We start from the raw sequence: 27,566 nt of genomic DNA, 5'->3' as shown, positions 1-27,566 counted from the left end.
AAGCAGGGTCCCTTTAAAATTAGAGACTGGAATACCTAGATGTTTAGTGAATGTCTTCCAAACTGTGACATTAATGTAGAGAGATCTTCCCTATATCTTGCCTTTCATGTCAAAATGATGTGAAGTCCTAACTTAGAGGATGAAGACTGAAACTCCTGAAAAAGAGCCTTTTAATGAATTGGAACAAAAAGAATTAAATCTGTGGATTTTACATGTAACTGAATAAAACTAATGAGATGTGTTTGTGTTAGTTTAGCCTGTGCCTTGACAGGAAAGGTTTATATTCCTTTGATGTCAGCTGCTCTGTTTGCTGCACACTGAGCAAAGATCCCCTTTCTGATGACTATAGTAGTGCAGAAGTCTCTAAACATTTTGGTTCTATATATATAAAATACGGATTTTAGCCCAAATTAAGTATTCACTCTGAAGTATATTGTTTAGAACTTAAAGGAACTTTTGCAGATGCCCTATGATGTACTTTAAATGTGCCTATAGAAAATGTTAGAATGTAAAGTCAAAGTAAATTTTGATTGCTTTGATTTTAGATCATTGGAAAAAGTGAAACCTAATTAAATTTTGAAAACTTTTAATACTTGTTAATGAATTAATTTGCAGTCTGCTTCTGACCTCCTTGCAAGTTTTCTATCAGATTTTTTCATAAGTATACCAGCTGCTGTATCCCTGGATGGTAAAGCTGCTGCTGCTGCTGCCAGAGGACTGGTGAGTACAGAAGCTCCTATATTGTATCGCAAGGTCTTTGGTCGTTGTTTCATCAAGGGCTTATGTGCTGAGTCTCTCCCTTTCACCAAGACTGTCTTTGCATGTTGCAGTGTCTCATCCCTTCTCCATTCTTTTTGCTAAGCTATTTGTGTTCTTGCCTCTCCAGGCTTCCAGTCTCAATTTTTTTCACTCAATTATTTACGGATTTCCACTTTCCTAATCTGTTTTATTCTTCTGTGATAGATTCTCGCTCAGTCTCATTCTTACCAAGAGGTCTTACTCTCTCTCTTTCCTCATCAACTCAGCTTCCCCTACTTCCTCGCCACATTCAGTGCAAATGTCATTTCCTTTTTGGTTCCATCATGATCTTGATTTTCTGTCGTCTTCTTCCTAAGCTTTCTGGAAAAGTTTCCTTTCCTTCTTTCAATAGTTCTCTCCTCCTGCATTTCCAGTTAGGTGCATCATCTCATAAGCCAGTCTAAGAAAGAGAGAGCAATAGGTTGAGGCTAGACTGGAGATATAACAAAACAAATCACTTCTGTTCGAACATTCATCTCCCAAAACTTCTGTTCTAGCAAAGCCTGCAGCAGCCTACAGCAACCCAGAGCTGCAATGGCAGGGAAGGTCCCAAGGAGTCCTAGTCTTCAGAGTGAAAAATTTCTGTAGAACCTTCACTGACAGCAGGCACTTATGAGGAGTAAAAGGGAGACGTGAACTAAATCTGTAACATGGACAATCTACTGAAGCATTTAAAAAATGATCTTAAACTACCTATAAATAGCAGTTGAAATTTTGCCCCAGTGCAAGTTTGGGAAAGTTTTACGCAGCAGAAAATAAGGTTTTGGAAATAGAGGTCAAAATGAATACTAATGCTATAAAGTCCTGCTGCTTTATGTTCTGAGTTTGTCAGAAAAAGCAGGGTATTAAGCATTGATATAGTGTTGAGAGAGATGGGGCTCTGATTCAAGGGCTTGCAAGCAACAGCAAAATACAGATAATCAGGAGAATAGGAAATGAATGCAATTCTTAGTAAAATAAATTTATTCAATCTGCAGAAGAAATACTGGAACAATTACATACTGGAACCAGATGGGAGAAAACGAATAATTGATCCTAATTGTAGAACTGTGTATCTAAAAATTAAATTTTTTTCACTCTTTGTGAAGAGATGTGTGATCATACCCTATATGCTTAGGCAACCAACTCTAAGTTATTCAGAGGAAAGTAGGGGGGAGCTAAAACAGGTAAAGAAAAATCATAGATCATATGAAGACATGTAAATTGGACTGTAGGAGTATGCACTGGAAGTGTAACAGAGAAAAGAAGGTTGGTTGTTGAACTGAGAACATTTTCCCCACAAACTTGTTATCTCAATTTGTCAGGGGTGAATGATGGGGGGAGAATTTTTATAATACATTTTCTGTTCTATTGAAAAATCAACTTTTTAAAAATATCTAGAATTTCCTCAAAGGGAATAAATAAAACTTAAAGTCCAAGCATTTCCTGAGCTTTCACTGATGTTTCATGGTGAGATGTGCTAAGCATTCTTCTCTTTTCATATATGCATACATATGTCCCCACAGACAACTTCAAGTCATACAGTCAGTTAACGATGCAGTTTCTTATAGGCAAACCTTCTTTTAAAGTTGTTTTATTTTGTATTCATTGAGGTCACTCTCTGTCTCTCATCTTTGCAAGCAGCTCACATTCATGTCATACACAAGTTAACAAGCTTAAGCTCCACAGCATCTTCTGGTCCCAGATGTCTTTTGACAGAGCACAGTATCCTCAAAGCTACAAAGTTCTGCTGCATATGAAATTAGCAATACACAACCCAGTACATAACTCTATAGAAAGAGACAATAATTTCAGAGGTACAGTAGTAGTGTAATCCTTATGAAAGAATTGGGAACTTGTACTCACGCAGTACCATCTCCTTAAAGGTCTGTTCCTCTTTTGGACAGTACCGCTTTTCTGAAATCACAAAAGTGAATCATAGCTGAATCAATAGATCTGAATAAATTTGAGACTTCTGAAGCATCTCCTTGCATATTTCGTTGCAGGCAGAGGATATCATTACCTATCAGGTTTATTGAGTATTTTTGACATACAATGTTACCTTTGTTACAAAGTACAGAAGAAAGGAGACAGTACTCTTCTTCTGTGATGCTCCTTTCCTGTGCAGTTTGCATGATCCAGGCTTCTGTTAACTTTAATGAGAGTCTTCATTATGCAAGGGTTACCAGTTTGAATCCAGGGTGAATTGTATTACAGATTTTGGTGAATTTTATTCAGAGATGGATGGAGAGATCCTGCAGTGCAGATTGATTGCCAGTTTAATTTTTTTAAACTTTGACATACGGCATTTTTCAGAGCTTTTTGAAATTGTTAATATTTGCTAGATGTGTTTGGGGTCTCTGCATCCAAAATTATTTACATTTAAAAAGTGTGTTTAGTTGCAAAATCAAGTGGCTGGGAATGCGTAAGTGCCTGAAAGATTGTTTTCTGCACAACCTAAATCTTTACCACTTTTCCTCCCACCTGCCCTCCCTTCTGGATAAGCACTTGGAGACAAGGTCAGCACAGGGCACAGGCAAAATACATAGTTTCCTACCGCGGAAAAACTGGAATGAAATATTCCTTGGCAAGGTTCTATTAGGACCTTAAGAAGGGTCTTCAGCTTTGGTGTCAATGTAGTTTCTGTCTCTTCTCCAAGGAAGCTGGGACCAGCTGTCAGAGCAGCACTTGCTGCTGAGCACCCAGGCTCTGCTGCTTGCCTCCACAGCCTCACACAGAGCCAGGCTTGCTGCTGCCACTGCAAAGTGACCATAAAGCAGTGCTGTGTGTTCTGAGAGAGGGGAGATTCCTCCCCCAGTGGCATTTGCCTTTACTTTCCATGTCCTGTTTCACATCCCAGTGGAGGGTCTGTCCTGGACCTCTGCTATGGGGTCAGTATTTTCTGCAGCAGAAGTAGCCTGGGGGCTGCAGGCAGGTAAGTCAGTCTATGGGGAAGGGGGATCATCACAGATTAGATCAGATGGAATGGGAGATTGAAAGTTTGTGAGAGATGTTAAGGAGCGAAACGAATGCCCTCGTTTACGGCTCATCCAAACTTCCCACACACTCTCCTCTTCCTGCTTTTTTCTTTACCTCACTGCCCATATTCTGCTGCCATATTCCAGCCCTTTGCTTTCCTACAGAGCTCCTTATCCCTATAAAACAAATAGACAAGCAAATACAAACCTCACTAATACTTTTTGGCCTCCCTCAGTCCTTCCTTCCACTAGTAGTTAGCCTACAAAATTAACTGTGCTTTAAAAACGAATCAGGTTTGTGTAGTGCATGATACTACGGTCTAGTCCTTTTTAAAAGCAAAACAAATTCAGAGCCAAGAACGAAAACGCAGCTCTTTCACAGTTGGCCACTGACTGTGAGTTGGTTTTATATTTCTGTGTGCTCAGCATGAGATATCCAAGAGCAGATCTGCGGAAGCTTTGAGCACAGAGCTGTGGCTGAAATTACTTAGAGTTGTGCTTTAAACATACAAGGTCCTATGAAATGCTAAGTGTTCAGGAGGAAGGTGGCCCAGCACTCTAAAATTGGGTGCCCTGCACTAATGAATGCTTTTGACAGTTTTGGCTTTTACTTCTTTGGGTTGTAGTTCCTAGGTGGTAAAGCACAGATACGACCAGGTAATTGGGGATGCTGCCAAACTCAGACAATTAAGGTCTCTGAAACACCAGGTTTATGACAGAGAAGACAAAGCAAAACCCATACTGAGAGCAATATTTCAGTGTCAAGCACTAACTGGCCTTTTTTTTTCAGAAGGGTAAACGATTATTTCTCAATTGACAAACCAGTCCTACTTTATATGATGTGGAAGATGTTCTCTTTCCTGAGCTCTGAGAAGTCTGTTTAAACCTTCTTTGTTGAATCAGAGATCAACATCTTGGATCAGATGCTTGATATAGCTGCTTCAAGTCTGGAAAAATCGTAAGGATTGGGAAGCAAGGTTGGACAGACAAGTGTCAGAGAGTGCCAGCTGTATTTGTCACAAATGTGTTGGACTAGATGATTTTTAAAGTCCCTTCCAACCCAAACTATTCTGTGATTCTGTGAAATGCTGCTACTCTGATTTACATACCTGTATACTAATGCCATTATTGAAGACTAGACAACCTGTGTCCCTGTGAGTCTATAAATACACCATTCCTAATCCTTCTATATACCTACTGTGATCTTAGCAGAGGTGGAATCTGAACACTCACAAACAGCTTCATACGCATGAAATTCACTGTGATACAGAAGCATGGGCTTTGAATCCAGGCTCCTGATGAACTGCTCATCTGGCTTGGCTGACCTTGTGCTAAGGGCAAGTTCCAGACTGCAAGCAGTACAAGGTCTCAACAAATGGAGTGGTGAACTCTTCATCATCTAATTAGCATAAAATCTTTAATTTTTGTGGTTTAGTGACATCCCCAGCCTTGATATGAGCATTCTCATACTAACACAACAAACAACTTCCCAATAATTTGATTGTAATCAATATATTGATGGTGACCAGAGTTTTCCCTCATTTAATTTTCAAACTCACTTAATTGCAGCTCTATTTCTCTGCAGCGTGCCATTTGATAAGTGCTGTAAGATATATATGCTTTACCTAACGGTCTAGAGACATAAAATAATAGGAACTTCACTGCTGTGTTATATTTCTGGAAGAGAAGTTAAACCTCTATTCATGAATTAGAGTCGCCAGAGCTCCATACAGTAGGGACTATTAAAATTTTTTGGCCTTGAAATTAAGCATCACTCAGCAGTTTTGCTAATCTTAACAACATTCATAACCAGATAATAAAAGACAATATGCTGAGAAACACTATGAAAAAATATGCCAACTCAAGGAACAAATTTTGGGTAAACCTTAGCACCTGATCTGACAACTTTTCATATTGAGTGTGTTGCTCATTGTGAGCAGATTCATGGAAGCTTGCAGAACTAATGCTGATATTGAGAAATTGTTCCTGTCAACACTTCATTCTCTGTAAGTCCGCTGATACTGACATAGGGGAGGACATGTATGGCTGCAATGAAACATAACAACTGCTAGTTGTGTGTGTGGGAAACTTTGCTGACTTTTAGTACTTTAAAATTGTAAATGCCTCTAGAGTTAAGTAACAGGACAGTCAATTCCAGAATTGTATCTATTATCCATGTCTCTCACCTGAACATCAACTACTTCAATCATACTCTGCTTGTGATGTGCCTTTACAAGAGAAATTTTAAAAAGTACTCATCCAAATCTGGTTCTAAATGTTGAGAAAATTTTCTAACTACTTTCTTAAAACAACCTTTGATCAGCTACCCATTTAGAAAAAACATGTCACGCTGGATAAATTGTAGAAACTATTTTGAAAAGGAGACAACTATGCCACAAAACCTGTAACTCTTGCAGCTAGTAGCATGTATTCACAGAGCAGAATTTAAGCAGGTTTTTTGAGATAAAAATGAGCAGCTGATGAAAAAATACATTCCTCATGCAGTACTCCCTGGTTTTATCCATTGTTCCAGGTGACTTATATTGTAAACAGGATTTCAAATAAAGAAAGGGTACTCTGACCATAGCTTGATAGCTTTTTTCCCTTACTCACAGCAAACTCCAGCATGGTTTAATGCACTGCTGCTTTGTAAAAGAGCTTCTGAATTAATTTGTAAAGTCTTAGGGTAGATGTGTTGTACTATTTTTAAAATAATTTTTAAGGAATGGTGTGGTTCTGCTGTGGACAGGAGTAAAGAGTTATCAGAAAACCCGCTTGTACTCGAGTAAAAGTTACCAGTTATTTACACTTAGCTTTCTGTCACCGAGGAAAATGAGTATCTGGAATAGTACAGCTAAAGGGAAAAACTGAAGTAATGCTGTCCTTTTGGCTTGGATTTAGCCTCTCATGGGGAACATTCTCACTGGACCTAAGACAAATGTGGAAGCAGAATAACCATATTCACTGGGAACTGAGTTTAAGCTAAGTGAGTTGAAGTCAATACGCCTTGCTGACTTGGACCCACCTGACTTAGACACCTACATAGAGCTTATCCGCATGCCATAAACATCACCTGTACATGATAGGAAGCTGACTATGCTTTCAGAATTGTATCTCTCTTTATGGGCAATAAACAGGAGGAGCTGGAAGCCTTTGTACAGCAGGACAGCTATGACTTGGTCGCTATCACAGAAACGTGGTGGGATGACTATCATGACTGGAGTGCTGTGATGGATGGCTATAAGCTCTTCAGAAGGGATAGGTGAGGAAAGAGAGGCAGTGGGGTGGCTCTGTATTTAGGGACAGCTTTGATTGTATAGAGCTCAAAGATTGTGATGGCAAGGTTGAATGCTTATGGGTAAAGATGAAGGGGAAAGCCAACAAGGCAGACATCCTGCTGGGGGTCTGTTATACACCACCCAACCAGGATGAAGAGGCAGATGAAGTTTGCTACAAGAGACTGGCAGAAGTGTCACAATCACTAGCCCTTGTCCTCGTGGGGAACTTTAACTCACTGGACATCTGCTGGAAATACAACACAGCAGAGAGGTCTAGGAGGAGTCTAGGAGGTTCCTGGAGTGTGTGGAAGATAACTTCCTGACACAGCTGAGCCTACCAGGGGAGGTGCCTCGCTAGACCTGCTGTTTATTAACAGAGAAGGACTGGTGGGAGATGTGGTGGTCGGAGGCCGTCTTGGGCTTAGTGACCATGAAACGACAGAGTTCTCAGTTCGTGGTGAAGTTAAGAGGAGGGCCAACAAAACCACCACCATGGACTTTCAGAGGGCAAACTTTGGCCTGTTTAGGACACTGGTTGAGAGGGTCCCCTGGAAGACAGTCCTGAAGGGCAAACGGATTCAGGAAGGCTGGGCATTCTTCAAGGAGGAAGTCTTAAAGGCACAGGAGCAGGCTGTCCCCATGTGCCACAAGACAAACCGTCGGGGAAGATGACCATCCTGGCTGAACAGGGAGCGCTTGCTGGGACTCAGGAAAAAAAGGAGGATCTACCACTTATGGAAGAAAGGTCAGGTGACTCAGGAGTACAGGGGTCTCATTACGTCATGCAGAGAGGAAATTAGAAAGGCAAAAGCCCAACAAGAACTCAGGCTGGCCACTGTTGGAAGGGACAACAAAAAATATTTTTATAAATACATCAATAACAAAAAGAGGGCCAAAGAGAATCTGCATCCCTTATTGGATGCGGGGGGGGGAAATATTACCAGCAAGGATGAGGAAAAGTCTGAGGTACTTCATGCCTTCTTTGCCTCAGTCTTTAATAGTCAAACTGGTTATTCCTAGTGTAGTCAGCCCCCAGCGTTGGAAGATAGGGAAGGAGAGCAGAATAAACCTACCATAATCCAGGAGGAAGCAGTAAACGACCTGCTATGCCACCTCAACACTTACAAGTTTATGGGGCCAGATGGGATCCACTCAAGAGTGCTGAGCAAACTGGCGGAGGAGCTGGCCAAGGCACTCTCCGTCATCCATCAGCAGTCCTGGCTAACAGGGGAGGTCCCAGATGACTGGAGGATCGTCACTGTAACATCCATCTACAAGAAGGGCCAGAAGGGGGATCCTGGGAACTACAGACCTCTCAGTCTGACCTTGGTGCAGGGCAAGATTATGGAGCAATTCATCCTGAGTGTGCTCACTGGGCATGTGATGGACAACCAGGGGATCAGGCCCAGCAAGCATGGGTTCACAAAAGGCAGGTCCTGCTTGACCAACCTAATCTCCTTCTATGACCAAGTGACCCACCTAGTGAATGAGGCAAAGGCTGTGGATGTTGTCTACCTGAACTTTCGTAAGGCCTTTGACATTGTTCCCCACAGTATCCTCCTGGAGAAACTGGCTGTCCTTGGCTTGGACAGGCGGATCGCAGCTATCTCAAAGGGGAAAAAGGATTCTTGGCCACGAGCTGGCGGGGCTCATTGAGAGGGTTTTAAACTAGGTTCAAAGGGGGAAGGGGACATCCCCCACCTCACTAGGGATGAGCCCAGGCTTGGCATGCCAGGGTCAGGGGTGAGATTGACAGCCAAGCTCAAGTGTGTCTATAGCAACGCACGTAGCATGGGCAACAAACAGGAGGAGCTGGAACCCATTATACAGCAGGACGGCTACGACTTGGTCTCCATCACAGAAACGTGGTGGGACAACTCGCATGACTGGCATGCTGTCATGGATGGCTACAGACTCTTTAGGAAAGACAGGCCAACAAGGAGAGTTGGTGGAGTTGCTCTATATGTGAGGGAGCAACTGGAATGCATTGAGCTTGGCCTGAGGGCAGATGAAGAACGAGTTGAGAGCTTATGGGTTAGAATTAAGGGACAGGCTCATATGGGTGACATTACGGTGGGTGTGTACTACAGGCCACCTGACCAGGAGGAGGAAGTTGATGAGGCCTTCTACAGGTAGCTGCGAGCAGCCTCACACTCACAGGCCCTGGTTCTCATGGGGGACTTCAACCACCCTGACATCAGCTGGGAAGACCATACAGCTAGGCAGGCACAATCCAGGAGGTTCCTACAGAGTATCGATGGCTACTTTCTGATGCAAGTGGTGGAGGAACCAAAAAGAAGAGGCGCGCTGCTGGACCTTGTATTAACAAACAAGGAGGGACTGGTTGAGGATGTGAAGGTCGGAGGTAGACTCGGCTGCAGTGACCATGAAATAGTGGAGTTAAGGATCCTGCGTGGAGGAAGCAGGGCGATAAGCAGGATCAAAACCTTGGACCTCAGGAGGGCTAACTTTGGCCTCTTCAAGGAGCTACTGGGAGGAATCCCATGGGCCAGGGCTCTTGAAGGCAGGGGGGTCCAAGAGTACTGGTCGCTATTTAAAAGTCACTTCCTCCACGCTCAGGAGTGATGCATCCCCCTGAGAAAGAAATCGAGCAAAGGGACCAGGAGACCTGCATGGTTGAACAAGGAGCTTCTAGCAGAGATCAGGTGGAAGAGAAGGGTCCATGGAATGTGGAAAGAGGGGCAGGCCACTTGGGAAGAGTACAGGAATGTGGTGAGAGCATGCAGGGATGCGATGACGGTGGAAGAGAAGGGTCCATGGAAGGTGGAAAGAGGGGCAGGCCACTTCAGAAGAGTACAGGAATGTGGTGAGAGCATGCAGGGATGCGATGACGAAGGCCAAAGCCCACTTGGAATTGAAGCTGGCAGGGGATGTCAAAAACAACAAGAAGGGCTTCTTCAACTACATCAGCAGCAAAAGGAAGGCTAGGGACAATGTGGGGCTGCTGCTGAATGAGGCGGGTGTCTTGGCGACGGAGGATGCAGAGAAGGTAGAGCTACTGAATGCCTTCTTTGCTTCAGTCTTCAGTGCCAAGGCAGGCCCTCAGGAATCCCAGGCCCCGGAGGTAAGACAGGAAGCCTACAGAGAGGATGACTTCCCCTTAGTCGAGAAGGACTGTGTGAGGGATCGCTTAAGTGATCTGGACGTCCACGAATCCATGGACCCCAAAGACATGCACCCACGAGTGCTGAGGGAGCTGGCGGATGTCATTGCTGAGCCACTCTCCATCATCTTTGAGAGGTCCTGGAGGACAGGAGAGGTGCCCGAGGACTGGAGAAAGGCGAATGTCATGCCAGCCTTCAAAAAGGGCAAGAAGAAGGACCCAGGGAACTACAGGCCGGTCAGCCTCACCTCCAACCCGGGAAAGGTGATGGAGCAGCTCATTCTGGAGATCATCAACAAGCAAGTAGAAGAAAAGAAGGTTATCAGGAGTAGTCAGCATGGATTCATCAAGGGGAAATCATGCCTGACCAATCTAATAGCTTTCTACGATGACATGACTGGCTGGGTAGATGAAGAGAGAGCCGTGGATGTTGTCTACCTGGACTTCAGCAAGGCTTTTGACACTGTCTCCCATAACATCCTCCTAGGGAAACTCAGGAAGTATGGGCTGGATGAGTGGTCGGTGAGGTGGATTGAGAACTGGCTGAATTGCAGAACTCAGAGGGTTGTCATCAGCGGCACTGAGGATAGTTGGAGGCCTGTAACTAGTGGTGTCCCCCAGGGGTCAGTACTTGGCCCAGCCTTGTTTAACTTCTTCATCAACGACCTGGATGAAGAGTTAGAATGTACCCTCAGCAAGTCTGCTGATGACACCAAACTGGGAGGAGTGGTAGATACACCAGAAGACTGTGTTGCCATTCGGTGTGACCTGGACAGGCTGGAAAGTTGGGCAGAGAGGAACCTGATGAGGTTCAACAAAGGCAAATGCAGGGTCCTGCACCTGGGGAGGAACTACCCCATGCATCAGTACAGGCTTGGGATGGACCTGCTGGAGAGCAGCTCTGTGGAGAGGGACCTGGGTGTTCTAGTGGACGACAAGTTAACCATGAGCCAGCAGTGTGCCCTGGCTGCCAAGAAGGCCAATGGTATCCTGGGGTGCATTAGGAGGAGTGTGGCCAGCAGATCGAGGGAGGTTCTCCTTCCCCTCTACACTGCCCTAGTGAGGCCTCATCTGGAGTACTGTGTCCAGTTCTGGGCTCCCCAAATCAAGAAAGATGAGGAGCTACTGGAAAGAGTCCAGCGGAGGGCTACAAGGATGGTGAGGGGACTGGAACATCTCTCCTACGAGGAAAGGCTGAGGGAGCTGGGCTTGTTCAGCCTGAAGAAGAGAAGGCTGAGAGGGGACCTTATAAATGCTTATAAACATCTGAAGGGTGGGTGTCAGGAGAATGGGGCCAAACTCTTTTCAGTGGTGTCCAGTGACAGGACAAGGGGCAATGGGCACAAACTGAGGCACAGGAAGTTCCATCTGAACATGAGGAAGAATTTCTTCCCTCGGAGGATGATGGAGCACTGGAAGAGGCTGCCCAGGGAGGTTGTGGAGTCTCCTTCTCTGGAGATATTCAAGACCCGCCTGGACGTGGTCCTGTGCAGCCTGCTGTAGGTGACCCTGCTTCGGCATGGTGGTTGGACTAGTTGACCCACAGAGGTACCTTCCAACCCCTAACATTCTGTGATTCTGTACTCTTCAGTGGATAAAGAACTGGCTAAACGGCGAAGCACAGAGAGTGGTGGTGAATGGAGATAAATCCAGCTGGTGGCCGGTCAGAAGTGGTGTTCCCCAGGGCTAAGTTTTGCATCTGGTCTTGTTTAACATCTTTATCAATGATCTGGATGAGGGGATTGAGAGCTCCCTCAGTAAGTTTACAGGTGACACGAAGCTGGGCGGAAGTGTTGATCTGCTTGTGGGTAGGGAGGCTCTGCAGAGGGATCTGGACAGAGCAGATCGATGGGCTGAGGCCAACTGCATGAGTTTCAACAGGGCCAAATGTCGGGTCCTGCTCTTTGGACAAAACAACCCCATGCAATGCTACAGGCTTGGGGAGGAGTGGCTGGAAAGCTTCCTGGTGGAAAAGGATCTTGGGGTGCTGGTCAGCAGCTGGCTGAACATGAGCCAGCAGTGTGCCCAGGTGGCCAAGAAGGCCAGCAGTATCCTGGCTTCTATCAGGAACAGTGTGGCCAGCAGGAGTAGGGAGGTAGTCATGCCCCTGTACTCGGCACTGGTGAGGCCGCATCTTGAGTACTGTGTTTAGTTTTGGGCCCGTCACTACAAGAAGGACATTGAGTTGCTGGAGTGTGTCTAGAGAAAGGCAACGAGGCTGGTGAGGGGTCTGGAGAACAAGTCTTACGAGGAGCGGCTGAGGGAGCTGGAGCTGTTTAGTCTGGAGAAGAGGAGGCTGAGGGGGGACCTTATTGCTCTCTACAGCTACCTGAAAGGAGGTTGTAGAGAGGCAGGTGTTGGTCTGATTCCCATGTAAGTAGTGATAGGACAAGGGACAATGACCTCAAGTTGCATCAGGGGAGATTTACATTGGATATTAGGAAGTATTTCTTTACTGAAAGAGTGGTCGGACATTGGAACAGGCTGCCCAGGGAGGTAATGGAGTCACCATCCCTGGAGGTGTTCAAAAAACATGTAAGATGAGGCACTTTGGGATATGGTTTAGTAGGCATGTTGGTGTTGGGTTGATTTTTGGACTTCGTGATCTTAAAGGTCTTTTCCAACCTTAATGATTCTATGATTAATTTCAAGAATAAAATCATATTGGTTTGGTCTTGGGGAAACCTTAGAGATTACTTCGATTCTAGAGACAATGTGCATGTGTTAGTAGCAAACAATGTTGACAGACTGTTGGGGTCTGACCTCCTTTTTAGTCATTTTCAGAATCACAGAATCACAGAATCACAGAATAGTAGGGGTTGGAAGGGACCTCTGTGGGTCATCTAGTCCAACCCCCCCGCCGAAGCAGGGTCACCTACAGCAGGCTGCACAGGACCTTGTCCAGGCGGGTCTTGAATATCTCCAGAGAAGGAGACTCCACAACCTCCCTGGGCAGCCTGTTCCAGTGCTCCGTCACCCTCAGAGAGAAGACGTTCCTCCTCATGTTCAGACGGAACTTCCTGTGCCTCAGTTTGTGCCCATTGCCCCTTGTCCTGTCACTGGGCACCACTGAAAAGAGCTTGGCCCCATCCTCCTGACACCCACCCTTCAGATATTTGTAGGCATTTATAAGGTCCCCTTGCAGCCTTCTCTTCTTCAGGCTGAACAAGCCCAGTTCCCTCAACCTCTCCTCGTAGTGGAGATGCTCCAGTCCCCTCACCATCCTTGTAGCCCTCCGCTGGACTCTCTCCAGTAGCTCTTCAAAACAACCCCATCACTGTGCCTATCTCAGTAAGAAACTTCCTCTTGTTACCCACACTGGCTGTAAACAATGATTGTTGTCATTAACTGAGCACAGGGATTTTACCAGCTGGTGACTTGTGTCATATTCACCATAAGCCCACAAGCTTGTGTTCTTAGAAAGTGTAGCGGGACATGTATAATGTGCTTCTCTGTGTAATATGGCTTACCTTCAGCTTCTGAGGGATGCTTCCCTTTACACTCCTAACTCACTTTAATTTCAAAGCGGATTAGAATCTGGTCATCTCTGGTGACCACAGGCTAGGTGATGAGTTGTAGACTATGCATTAAAGTGTTTTCGTTAATCTCTGCTGTCGTGTGAGAGCCCAGAGAGAGCAATTTTTTGAGATAGCTAACCACAAAAGATTTTCTGAAGGAGAGACAACATACTTCAAACTGCATTTAAAGCAGATTAAAATTCCGTTGTGTCACAACATAGTTGCACATGACAGAAGTTACTTCATCAAGCACACCACCTAACAGTTGCTGTGGCTTCTGGGAGACGTTAGAGTGTTAAGTTGCATCAGTTCATGCAGTCTCATCCAGAGGTTATAAAAGCACAGCGGCCCACCAAGGTTTATGAACCCTTGGGTAGCTACCCAGTGATATAAAAAGCCTGGAAAGCGGTGGTTCAAGCTTCAGGAATACAAAAGAGCTTTCAGAAACTAAACGCATGTTATAACCAATGCTGTAAGAAACAGGTAGAAGTGCATAGTTCTGCAGAAGCATTCTCTGTCCTGATGGATATGGAGAAAACTGTAAACAGATGCAACTAAATTCTATGCCTGATTCTGAAGCTAAATACAGCACTCAGCTGTCACTGGTTTTCATCTATGAACAGGTAAAAACAGATCTCTCATTCTAGAAATTTGTAGGAAAAACCTTACCTCAAAGAGAAGTTTGGGCTGTCCTGTGAAGGTGATAAGTCTGAGGCATCTCTTTCAAAGGAACTTTGAATATTTTGTAATGAGAGATTTTTGGGGGATCATCTCAGGTTTGAAGTACTAGATACTGAGCATGTGTGACTGACTATTTTTTTTAATCTTTCGAGATAAATGCATCAGGACAACAGAACAAGAATGATATGTATGAAAATTGAGATAGTATGCCTTCTATGGCGATTGAGAGCACCCTCAGCAACAGCACCAAGCTCTGTGGTGTGGTCGACAGGCTGCAGGGAAGGGATGCCATCCAGAGGGACCTTGACAGGCTTGAGAGCTGGGCCTGTGCAAACCTCATGAAGTTCAACAAAGCCAGGTGCAAAGTCCTGCACATGGGTTGGAGAAATCCCAATCACAAATACAAGCTGGGCGGAGAACTGAATGAGAGCAGTTCTGAGGAGGATTTGGGGGTACTGGTTGATGAGAATTATAGAATCACAGAATCGCAGAATGGCAGGGGTTGGAAGGGACCTCTGTGGGTCATCTAGGCCAACCCAGCTGCTAAAGCAGGTTCATATTGAGCAGGTTGCACAGGACCACGTCCAGCTGGGTTTTGAATATCTCCAGAGAAGGAGAGTCCATGACCCTTCTGGGCAGCCTGTTCCAGTGCTCTGTCACCCTCAGAGGGAAGAAGTTCTTCCTCATATTCAGACAGAACTTCCTGTGCTTCAGTTTGTGCCCATTGCCCCTTGTCCTGTCACTGGGCACCACTGAAAAGAGTTTGGCCCCATCCTCCTGACACCCACCCTTCAGATATTCATAAGCATTTATAAGGTCCCCTCTCAGCCTTCTCTTCTTCAGGCTGGACAAGCCCAGCTCCTTCAGCCTTTCCTGGTAGGAGAGATGCTCCTGTCCCCTCATCATCTTCGCAGCCCTCCACTGGACTCTTTCTGTCCCGATACAATGTCAGGGAGGTTTCGATACGACCCCAAGGATGAGATTAAGACGCAAACAGAGTCAGATGCTGTGCAACCTTCCAAACTTTATTTCAGATAACTGGGAACCAGAGGTTTGGTTAGGAGGCAGCGGGGGGAGGATGAGAGGAGAAAAGAAGAAAGTGAGAGAGAAAGAAGGAAAGGAGTGAAGTCAGACAACCTGAGCAGGCGAGGAAAGGAGTGCAGGGGAGATTGGTTACCACCTCCAGGGATCCAGCAATGTCCAGTGATGTCCAGTCTGCTCAGTCTCTATGCAGGCACTGAGGTTCCAGCATGAGTGAGTTCTGGGAGAAAAGCGGAGAGAAAGAAAAAAAAAGGGAAAAGCGTGCCCTCAGGGGAGCACATGCTGTCCTTTTATAGGGGCGTTTGCCCATGTGTAGAGAGCAGTTTAATACATGCAGTTCGTGCCAGCTGTGCTACCCGCTTAAGCAGCCCTTCGCGTGCTAGTCCGTCTGCAAGCGCAGTATGGTACTTTCCTGCAGGTTGCTGTGGCGTTTTTTTTCAGAGGTCAAGAAGAGGTGACAGTGCAACAGCAATGCCAATACAAAACCAGTTCGCAGCAGTCTTCTACACTTTCCAGTAGTTCCTCATCTTTCTTGAACTGGGGAGCCCAGAACTGGAAGCAGTACTCCAGATGGGGACTCTCTAGGGCAGAGTAGAAGAGGAAGAGAACCACCCTTGACCTGCTGGCCATATTTTTCTTAATGCACCCCAGGATCCCAACGGCCTTCTTGGCAACAAGGGCTCACTGCTAGCTCATGGTTAACTTGTTGTCCACCAGCACTCCAAGGTCCCTCTTCACAGAGCTGCTTTCCAGCAGGTCTGCCCCTAGTCTGTACTGGTGCATGGGATTATTCCTCCCCAGGTGCAGGACCCTGCACTTGCCCTTGTTGAACCTCATCAGGTTCCTCTCTACCCAACTTTCCAGCCTGTCCAGGTCTCGCTGAATGGCAGCACAGCTTGCCAATGCATCTGCCACTCCTCCCAGTTTTATATCATCAGCAAACTTGCTGCCCCTTCATCCAGGTCATTGCTGAAGAAGTTGAAAAAGACTGGGCCCAGTACTGACCCCTGGGGAACACCACTAGCTACAGACCTCCAACTAGGCTCAGCGCCGCTGATGACAAAGCTTTGAGCGCTGCCATTCAGCCAGTTCTCAATCCATCTCACTGTCCACTCATCCAGCCCACACTTCCTGAGCTTGCCTGTGTAGATATTATGGGAGACAGTGTCAAAAGCCTCGCTGAAGTCAAGGTAGACAACATCCACTGCTCTCCCCTCATCTACTGAGCTGGTCGTGCCATCATAGAAGGCTATCATATTGGTCGAGCATGATTTCCCCTTGGTGAATCCATACTGACTACTCCTGATAATCTTCTTTTCCTCCACTTGCTTGTTGATGACCTCCAGGATGAGCTGTTCCATCACCATTCCCAGGATGCAGGTGAGGCTGACCGGTCTGTAGTTCCCTGGGTCCTCCTTCTTGCCCTTTTTGAAGATTGGAGTGACTATGGCTTTGCTCCAGTCCTCGGGCACCTCTCCTGTCCTCCACAGCCTCTCAAAGATGACGGAGTGTTGCTCGGAAATGACATCTGCCAGCTCCCTCAGCACTCGTGGGTGCATGTCATTGGGGCCCATGGATCTGTGGGAGTCAAGTTCGCTTAAATGATCTCTGACCTGATCCTCCTCAAGCAAGGGAAGGTCTTCCTTTCTCCAGACTTTCTTTCTTACCTCCAGGGACTGGGATTCCTGAGGAGCAGCCTTTGCAGTGAAGACTGAAGCAAAGAAGGCATTCAGTAACTCCGCCTTCTTTGTATCCTCCATCACCAGGGCACCCACCTCATTCAGCAGAGGCCCCTGGTCTTCCGTTTGCTGCTGATGTACTTGAAGAAGCCCTTCTTGTTGTCTCTGACACCCCTTGCAGTTTCTATTCCAGGTGGACCTTAGCCTTCCTCGTTGCTTCCCTGCGAGCTCTGACAATGTTCCCATATTCCTCCCAAGTGACCTGTCACACCTTCCAAATTCGTAGATCTTTCTCTTCCATTTGAGTTCCGCTAGAAGGTCCTTGCTCATCCATGCAGGTCTCCTGCCTCCTTTGCTAGATTTCTTACTCGGGGGCGTGCACTGTGAGCATGGTGGAGGTGATGCTTGAGTAGTGACCCACTCTCTTGGACCCCTCTACCTTCTAGACCCCCAGCCCAAGGGATTCCTCCAAGTAGGTCTGCACACAGATCTCTAGCTCTTCCTTTTTATTCCCCATGCTGCATGCATTTGTGGAGAGGCATTTCAGAGAGGTAAATGAGCATGCAGGTTTCTCTGGCAGGGTGCAAGAGGATCTGCCATAGCCATACCCACACCCACCCTTAAGGTGGTTGGCCTTCTGGTTCTCAGTTTGGGAGGCAGCTAAGGAACATTTGTCACTGCTCTGGTTGGCCACAATTATTCCCCAGCTAGGTGAGATGGCTTGAGCATTGTGACTTTCGACTCTGCCCCACAAGTCCTTCAGTTTAAAGCCACCCGCACCAAGTGTGCCAGCCTACTGGCAAAGATCCCCTTGCCTCTTCTTGACAGGTGGATCCCAACACTTCCTAACAGGTTATGGTCGTTGAAGAATGTCCCATTGTCATAAAACTCAGCATGACCCATCAGCGTGCTCTAGCAGCCCAGATGGCAAACTGTACCCCAGATTGCATAAAAAGTACATGGCAAAGAGGGCAAGGAAGGTGTTTCTGCCCATCTACTCTGCTCTGGTGAGATCCCACCTGGAGTCCTGCATCCACCTCCGGAGCTCTCAGCACAGGAAAGACATGGACCTGTTGAAGCGGGTCCAGAGGAGGGTCACGAAGATGATCAGAGGGCTGGAACACCTCTCTTACGAGGAAAGGCTGAGACAGTTGGGGCTGTTCAGTCTGGAGAAGAGAAGGCTGCAGGGAGACATCATAGCAGCCTTCAAGTACCTGAAGGGGGCCTACAAGAAAGCTGGAGAGAGACTTTTTACAAGGGCATGTAGTGATAGAAGAAGGGGTAATGGCTTCAAGCTGAGAGAGGGTAGGTTTAGACCAGATATGAGAATGAAACTCTTCACCATGAGGATTATGAGGCCCTGGAACAGGTTGCCCAGAGAAGTTGTGGCTGCCCCCTCCCTGGCAGCGTTCAAGGACAGGTCAGATGGGGCTTTGAGAAACCTGGTCTAGTGGAAGGTGTCCCTGCCCATGGCAGGGGAGTTGGAACTAGATGATCTATAAGGTCCTTTCCAAACCAAAGCATTCTATGATTCTATGAAAAGGAGCTGCCCAGTATAGGGAAAAAAAACAGACCTGAAAGTTCTGAAAAAAATGTTTTCTAGAACTTTTATATTTATTGTGATTTTTCCCCGTATGATGTGTATAGAACTTTCTCTTCAAGCAAAACTGTGAATGACTCATTGCAAAATGATGACATGTTGCATATTAGTCTTTTTAAATTTGCATTTTATTGACATTTTTGTGTTTATATCCATATATTAACAATTTTGATTTATAGCCATTGCTAATTGGATACGAATTTGTGCCCGTGCTCTGACCATCGTTTAGTATGGATAGAAGGTTTCTTGACTCTCTTACTGATTTCTAGGGAATTTGTAAATTGTGACCTTTCTCTTGGCTGAGAAAATATCTTTCAGCAAATTAAATATTTAAAACTGATCTCTTATACTGAAATTCAGCACAGTTTACATAAAATAGTTTGATATAGTTATATTCAACATTTCTAATGAAGAATTAGTTTCACTTGCATTCAAACCTGTTTTTTTTTCATTGTGGAAGAACCCCTTTTTTGTCCTCTGCACTGCCTCTTTTTTTTTTTTTTTTTTTACGATTTTATTTGGTTGTTTTCTTCTTTCTGGGATCCATGACTCTTTTAAAGAAACACATGAGCAGTTTTTCGTGACTGGCAGCGGCCTTTTGTTCTACAATTAAGTGTATTTTTGAACAGAGATATAATATGGTAGATGTATTATTCTATAGTATGTTTGTTTCCGCTTTTTATAAAGATCTGCTGTGAGTTGAGAACAGCCTACCACAATTAGCATAAGGGTTTCTTTGTTCTAAAAAGGACATAAGCAACTTCATAATATATCAAAAGATATTTGTATTCCTCACCCTCTCCACTTCTCCTATCCTATACACTCCTGTCCATAAAAAATGAAGGTAAAGCTGATGTACTTCTTTTTTTTGGGTTTTCCTCCCTCCTTTCCTGTCCTCCTGCCTTCCTTCCCTCCTTCCCACCCTCCTTTCATGACCTTTACACAGAAAACTGTGTTAATTGCATTTGCTGATGATGTGTAGTTAGGAAATATTTTCTGTGCTGAGAAGCCTGGGGTTTTATGCAAAAAACATTGAACGACTTCAAAGAATAAAGCAAAGAAAGTGGGCTGAAATGCAATAGCATTAATTGTAAGCTTACACATTGACGAAGAAGGTGCCTCTGTTTTATAGCACAAGGTGTTATTAATTTAAAATGACAAAGAAGCAGCACTAGGAGTACTAGTCGGAGGATGTTGACAACTCACTGATGTAATGTGGGCATGAAAAACACGAATGTTAAGATGTGTGAGCAGAGATTAAACATGTTGTGTAGTTGAGGGCGAATATTGCATGAGGTTGTAGATAGCCCAAGATGAAGAGATCAGAGTTCAGCCAGTTCTTGTGGATATCAAAAGAGTTGATTAATCTACTTTTTTGCTTTCTATTACAGCACTATGTAGGACTCCTTTTGGAAAGCCTGTGCAATTTTTCATACCATATTAAAGGCAGATGACTCAAATTAAGACAGATTCAAAAAAGAACTTCTAAAATGACCGTATCACTGAACATCTGACTTCATAAATATGATGTGGTATATGCTTGCTTGCAGACAATCAAGTCACTTTGGCTTATTAAATTAGAACTCATCAGCTGAGTTATTGGGTGGATTATGAGAGCATACCCGAAGAAAAGCTGAATGTTCAACATGGCAAAACAGCTTTTCTTGAGTCTTGTAACCAAGATGATGTTGGGGGAAGAACGAATTCTTCTTTTAGTTTCCGTTTTGTTACAAAAAATTATGAAGATTTTAGGTGACATGGCAGTTTTTTGTATTGTAGGAATGAGTTCTTAAGATTAATTTTAGTCAAATGTAATAATGAAACAGCATTTGAAAGTGAAAACAAAAAGAAATACTTATTGCTTCAGGATTTAAATTTTGCATGTGCATATAATATTTTATATATATTATATGTATATTTCAAATTTAAACTATATATATAGATGTATGCATACATATATATTTATATATACATAATTTGAATCCTGATAGGTATTTTGTAGATGTTACATATGTATACAGTCTAAATTCTTTGTGGTTTGCACATTTTTTCACCTGAAACAAGGGCACAACTTTTTAACAAGTTTTGAGGAGTGTGTTCTTTTAAATGGAATAAAATTTTTTTTTATACTGTATGAATATTCTTCAGCAGGTCAGCAGCAGCTTGTTGCTTCTTTAAAACTCAGTTATGAGAGTCATCATCTTAGAAGAGCTGCAGGAATACCAACTAATGATGCAGTCCCTGGAAAGCACCATTCATTGCATGGCCATGGAAGAAAAAACCTGAAGCAGCAGGAATATGGGAAGAAGCAACATTGTCTGCACTGTAAGCGGTATTAGAGTCACGCATAGTCTTTTCTAGAGAACTCATGGTTTCTAACAGCACTTGTGGGACTGATTAAAACAAACTTTATTCTTCTTTCACATTCAAATAAGCCTGTGTGGGTACGGGAAGAAAATACTTGTTCGACACATTCAGGATACTGATAAAAAGGCAAGACCTGATATTCACCATGTTTCTTTTAGAACAGTTGTAACTCAATTACATTAATGTCAAGTGAAGTCATGGTTCTTATCTAAGACTGAAATTTATAGTTGCTCTTCTTAGTACCCACACCCTGACCACAATGTAATCAAATGCTTTGATTAGTAGGAATATATTTTCAGTATTATCGGAAGAAACAACATCAAAGCAAGCAGCTGTCTCCCCCAGTTAATATCTGTATAACAAACTGTAAAAAAAGCCTTCATTTCAGTACAAGAATTGTCACTGCTTTACTGAGAGACTCAGCATTTGCGTAGCTCAGAGTCAATATTCAAGATTTTAAATAAACGGGCCTTCTGATTTTTAGAATTGTCAAAACTGAACCTGATGCAGATTTCTGTTGAGAGTCACAAGGGACCAGGACAGCTGATGCTGGAAAATGAATTGTGAGAACTGTGTCTAGTCCTTTTACAAATGAAAGGTTAATCCAAAATTAGTTTTATTTACATGAATTGGATTGAGAACTACAGCCTTAGACTTTCTTTCTCAGCCTTCACAACTGGGGATGTGGCACGCACATGCAGGGTTGAGAGTCAATGGGTGCAGTTTAAAGCTAGTTTTATCCCATAGTTGTCCTCTACAGTCACTTTCCACCTGTCTTGCTGTCTTACTTCTCCAGATGTAGAAGTGTCAGCAGTGCATCCTCTACCGAGTTTTGGCATCTCCCTCCCATCTCCCTTCTGCTTATTTAGATTTTCAGATGTGTCTCCTACTCTGTGTCTGCATATCACCCATCACAGTAAGACAGAGATATCAGCTGAGAATTGTAAGCATGATTGGAGAACAAACCTTAACAAATGCAGTCTTTATGGCAAATTCAGGGCTAAGTTCTTGAACTCCTCTTGCTTGAAACTGAGAAGACAAGAGATTTGAGAAAACTGAAAATCCATTCAACAGAGTCATGTAGATGAGATACTTGTGGTGGTCAAGTGACAGTGCATGGGCAGAATGTGGATTGAGAGGTCATTTAATCCACTCCTGAGAAGTCTACTCATGGATTTTGAATTTTAATCTGCTAGCAGCCTGCAGTGGCCAAACTCTTCCATTTCATTTATAAATTATTTTAAAACCCAGAATATCTCCTAGAGATTTTTTGTTTGAAATGGGGATGAAAAGAGATGAGATGGGGTCAAGAGAAGTGTTGGTTTATTTACCAGCCAGTTGCTTTTTCTTGTTTTATGGCTCTGTAATCAGTGTTGGAGAGAAAGAGAACAACAGGTAGGCACAGGGAACAGAAACGTGTGTGTGCGTGTGGCGGGGGGGTCAGTGAGCATCAAAGGAAAGCAGGGGCGAGGAATTGTTGCTTGTTCTGCAATCTCCGTGTCACTGCTCAAGCCCAAACTCAGTAGCAGATTTTGGGACCAGGGCCAGTGGGTGGTTATTGTGCCTTACAGCACGACAGGGGAAGGGAGACTGATGTGGAGGGCAGTTTGGAGGTTTGGGGAAAGATGCAGAGAGCACCACACACAGATTCCTTCAAGCAAGACTGCTGGCTCTGAGGTTAGCAAGGAGGGGTGCAGGGCAGTCCCAGGATGGCTGCACCCCATAGCTGCAGTAAGGAAGCCAGTCAGCCTGTGAGTATGTGAGATTACATCTCTGCATATTAAATCCAGTTCTGGCTCAGCGGCAGACTTTGGGTATCTTTACAGAGGACCTCAGTTAAGAAGAGGCCTGCACTCTGTCCGAAAGCTGTGCTGCCTTGAAGCGGTACCGCTGCTCAGCTCAGTACAGTAGCACTGAGAGACAGTGCCTTGTCTAGAGGCAGAATAAGAAGAAGCTATGCTGTTTGGATAAAAGGTCGAATATGGGTCTGCACGTTCGTGTTAAGCACTGTAAATCCAAGATGGTAGTTGAGGAAGAAGCACAGGTGGTGACTCATTGGAAACTGGTGACTCATGCCTTTTTGCACAGCCCTGTACTTCTCTTTTGAGACAAAAGAGAGGATCTGAGAGCCAGTAGCGAAGACAGAGCAAGAGAGGGACAGAGTGGGGTAGGACAGCATTGGTGGCAAGGGCAAGCAGCTGAAAGCAGTGTAGATGGGTTCTTTCTCAAGACCCAGGTGGTCACTATGAGCACGGAGGAGTTACTGTTTCCTTTGTGGCAAATCCAGTTTTTAGCACAGTGTCTTCAGGTGTAGGACCTTGTGAATAAACCACATAGAAAAAGTTCTTTAATAATCTATTAAACTTGTAAGATTTTCCTCTCTGTGTGTGTCTGTGTATGCTTGTGTCTGTGTTTTCAGAGCTTGCAGCCTCTGGAAATTATCAGTAAGTCATTAAGCTATCACAGTACCATCACTGGAACCCAGACTTCCTGATACCGTTTTTTCATTACCCTTTATCCCCACAGTCTTTGGTTCATTTAAATTACACTGACAGGATAGTGGAGGAGAAAATATCTGTGTCTCTTGACTGTCTCTGGAATTAGAATGAGATCCCACACATAGCAGCTCTGGAGGAGCTTTGTGTCAAGTGCTTGACTTGAATACGATACAGTGTAGTGCTGTGGGTGCTATTAGGAAGACAAAGACTATGCCATGGCATTGAACCTTTCCAGAAAATGTCAACAGTGAGGGTTAGCGTCATAACTGTTTCAGGTTTCTAACAATCAGAATTAGTGCTTTGCTGAGAAAGGTGATTACAAGAGTAAGATTGACTCACTCACATCTGTAGAAAGTTCTGGGTTGTGTAGTGAACAAGTCTGGCTGTGACTAACCTCTCTCAGAAAGCAGGGACCAAAACCAAAGGCTTCCTTTTTTGGAAATATGGGGTGGATTGTTTGCATGGGTTTTGTTTTCTGATAGGTGATTTTGAACTCCAGCTACTCACCTTTAGTGATGAACCTTGTAACAGTTACACAATAAAAGTCAGGGTATCACTCTGGTATTACCGCAGGTTAATAATCTTAAATACTTCAGAAAGGAGCATTGTGAGATAATCTTCCTGCTGCCATGTGTGAAGGGGTGTTTTCTGAGCCAAGGAGAGCTATTCACTGCAGATCTGATCCCTTCCCTGTGAACTCCAGCTGCAAAATGCAACATCCTGCTCTCCTTAGAGCATAGCCAACTCTGCTAGTGAAGAATGAGGAAGAAGGTGCCCCTGTGGGTGCCTTACACTGTAATAGTCCACCCCAGCATCCGTTATAACAGATGTTTCAGGGAGTGATGCTAATTTTATTTCAAGAAGGGACGGAGAGAGGAAAACCTGGGTGTGACCTGCACCTACCTTGCCAATTCCAGTTAGTGGGTCACTACTCAGCACTATGAGTATAAGCGACCTCACAGTCTCTCTACATAGCACCTGCTGAAGCAGTCAGTATTGTATCTAGGATGCCGTATTTAGCACACAGCAGGGATGTAAACCAGAGCTGACAGACAACCTGAGTACAGGCATAGATATAAAGATCAGAGTATTTCACTGTGGTTATTTTGGGGGTTATGAAATGTGCTATGACTGTATACTACAGTCTGAATAATGTGCTGAGGGTAAGCAGGTCATATGTTGCTCTGAGGAGAATTGTTTGTGGCTTCAAACTCCCATCTTTTTACTGTGGCATTTCCTGAACACCGTGTCACATTCCTCCTTTATTGTCCCCACTTTTCACTCTCCTCTGGGACATGTTTTGTACAGAGCTAGTTATGACTGCTGTAATCTCTAAAGTCTTTGAATTTTGCAATAGGCTCTGGTATCATTAAAGACATCCTTCCACTGGCCTCCTGCCATGCTTTGCAAGGAAGCGCAAAGGTGAGAAAGGTTAGTACTTCAGTATGGATAATAGCTAAATATGTCTGAAAGGAGCTGAAGGTTTTGTGCATCTGCACAATGGCTATGTTCTTTCTCCGCTAGAGTCGCAGTGCTCTTGCATTCTGATATCCCAGAACCCTGCAGCAGGCAAGCTTCTCTACTTTATTTATACATCCCTTTTGAATCCAAGAGAGCTGAAATCACAGGATTTTCTTCCTGGAGTTTAAATAATTTCCGGTTGCCCCCCAATGACATTTCTCAGTGTCCTCATTTGCTTGCTGCTTTGTCCTTACAGCACAATCTAGTTCTTTATCTGTTTGAAGAATGAGATATTACCCCTGATGTTACCTAACTTTATTTAGGGGTTCTAATTATGCTGAATTCCCAGTCAAGTCAGCCAAAATCCTGAGACTGTGCCAGAATGCTGTAGCAGACTGCTACAAACTGGTTTTGTCTCGACATTGCCTTCCTGACCTCCGAAAAAAATGCCACAACGACCTGCAGGAAAGCACTTGTGCGCAGACTATTGCACGGACCAGCAAGAGAGGACTTTTCTAAGCAGGCAGCATGTATGGTACCAACTTCACGTATGCAGACGTGCTCTGCGCTTGGGCAAATGCCCCTATAAAAGGGCAGCACATGCTCCTCGGGGCCCTCTTGCTCTCCTCCTCGCCACCTTGCTGCTGGACCCCGCCCTCGCTGGGGCCTCCACTCCTGCACAGAGACCAGACATCGCTGGACATCGTTGAATCCGTGGTGGTGGTAATCGATTCCCCCCCTACACTCCTTTCCTCACCCGTTGGGGTTATTTGACTTTACTTCTTTCTTTCATTCTTGTGTCCTCCCCCTGCTGCCATCCCCGCCCAACCTCCAATTCCCAGTTCACCAAAATAAAGTTTACAAGGTTGCACAGACTGTTACTCCATTTGTGTCTTAATCTCATCCCGCGGGATTGCATCAAAACCCCTCCTGATATTGGATCAGGACAAATGCATATGGGTAGACCATCTTTTTTGTAATGTGAATTTCCTGAGGTATCCTTGGATTCCTTGAGTCAAGATAATTAGTGCTTTTTATCAACTGAATCTCCAGTCTGTTCTGTGGTTCAGAAAAAGGAATAAAAATATTCTTTTTGTTTTCCTGTTTACGGAACCGATATTTGACTGTTTCTGTTTGGCTGCATTTTATTGTCACATTTGTGACACACAGTTAGCTGTATCTTTTATAGAGCTTTGAGTGTAGGAATGGTATTGAAGTGTTCATTAAAATATTTGTTTCTAGGGACACGTGCTGCCAACTCTACTCGATTGTGAATCTCTGAATTTCTGTTTTTCTTGGCAAGCCCTATCTTACTTGCTTAAAGTAAGCAGAGATCATATCTCAGGATGAGGCCAAAGGCCACTAAAAATTATCAGTGACCAGTTAGTTCTTGACCTTTCCTTTCAGCTGCTATGAGCATCTCTGACATCCACAGTCATGAAAGCTTGACTTTTTAGTTCCTTCGGCTACCAGCTTTAACTTTGTATTTTACTTTTCCCTACTGAACTTCTTTTTCTTCACTAGGAAGAAGCCATATGAAGGAATGAGCTCTGAATTAATAAAAGACCTCAGTTAAACTTACCTCCATTGAGAACTAAATCCTCTACACCAAAGATAAAAAGGTCAGGTCTTTGTGCAGCTTGGGTTAAATGTAACTGTATCCCCTACCTACATTGTATTACAGGAGTGAAAGCTTTCTGTAAAGCTCATGCTCTCTGTAGGTCTCCTCAGATTACTATGATCAGTTGACACACCTGAAAACTAATTCCTGCCTCTTTGCCAGATTTTGTATATTGCTGAAATTCAAGGGAGAAACAACTCTTACCTGAATTTCACAGAGGGGAAAATCTCTGTAGTTTTCAATTTTGGATGAGAGAAACCATATTGAAAAGATACTTTTCTGCAGGATCTTTATTGCAGTGATTCCTGATCCAAGAGTGGGAAGGGGGGGAATCACAGAAGTTGAGTGTGATCTCAAGGCTGAAAGAAGTGGCAACTGTTGCTCTGTGGGAGACTTCTCGCATATTCCTGGTGGGATGTATAATTATTTCTTTCAGATTACTCTCCTTTCTTGAAGGATCTCTACCTGATTGACCCACCTCTCCAGCTTGTCCGGGTCCCTCTGGATGGCATCCCGTCCTTATGATATGTCAGCTGCACCACTCAGCTTGGTGTCATCAGCAAACTTGCTGAGGATGCACTCGATCCCTCTGTCTATGTTACTGATGAAGACATTAAAGAGTCCTGGTCCCAATACAGACACCTGAGGGACACCACTTGTCATCTATGCCCATTTGGACATTAAGCCATTGACCACTACCCTCTGCATGCAACCTTCCAATCAAATCCTTATCCACTGAACAGTCCACCCATCAAATCCATTATCTCCCCAGTTTAGAGTGAAGGAAGCTGTGGGGGACCGTGTCAAAGGCCTTAAAGAAGTGGAGATAGATGACATCCGCAGCTCTTCCCTTGTCCGCTGATGTAGACATTCCAACATAGAAGGCCACTACATTCGTCAGGCAAGACTTCCCCTTGGTGAAGACATGCTGACTGTCTTGAAA

The sequence above is a fragment of the Opisthocomus hoazin genome, chromosome 2, assembly GCF_030867145.1.
Source record: "Opisthocomus hoazin isolate bOpiHoa1 chromosome 2, bOpiHoa1.hap1, whole genome shotgun sequence".
In the NCBI taxonomy this organism is placed as follows: domain Eukaryota; kingdom Metazoa; phylum Chordata; class Aves; order Opisthocomiformes; family Opisthocomidae; genus Opisthocomus; species Opisthocomus hoazin.
The sequence above is the reverse complement of the archived record's forward strand: the minus strand, read 5'-3'. Positions refer to the sequence as shown.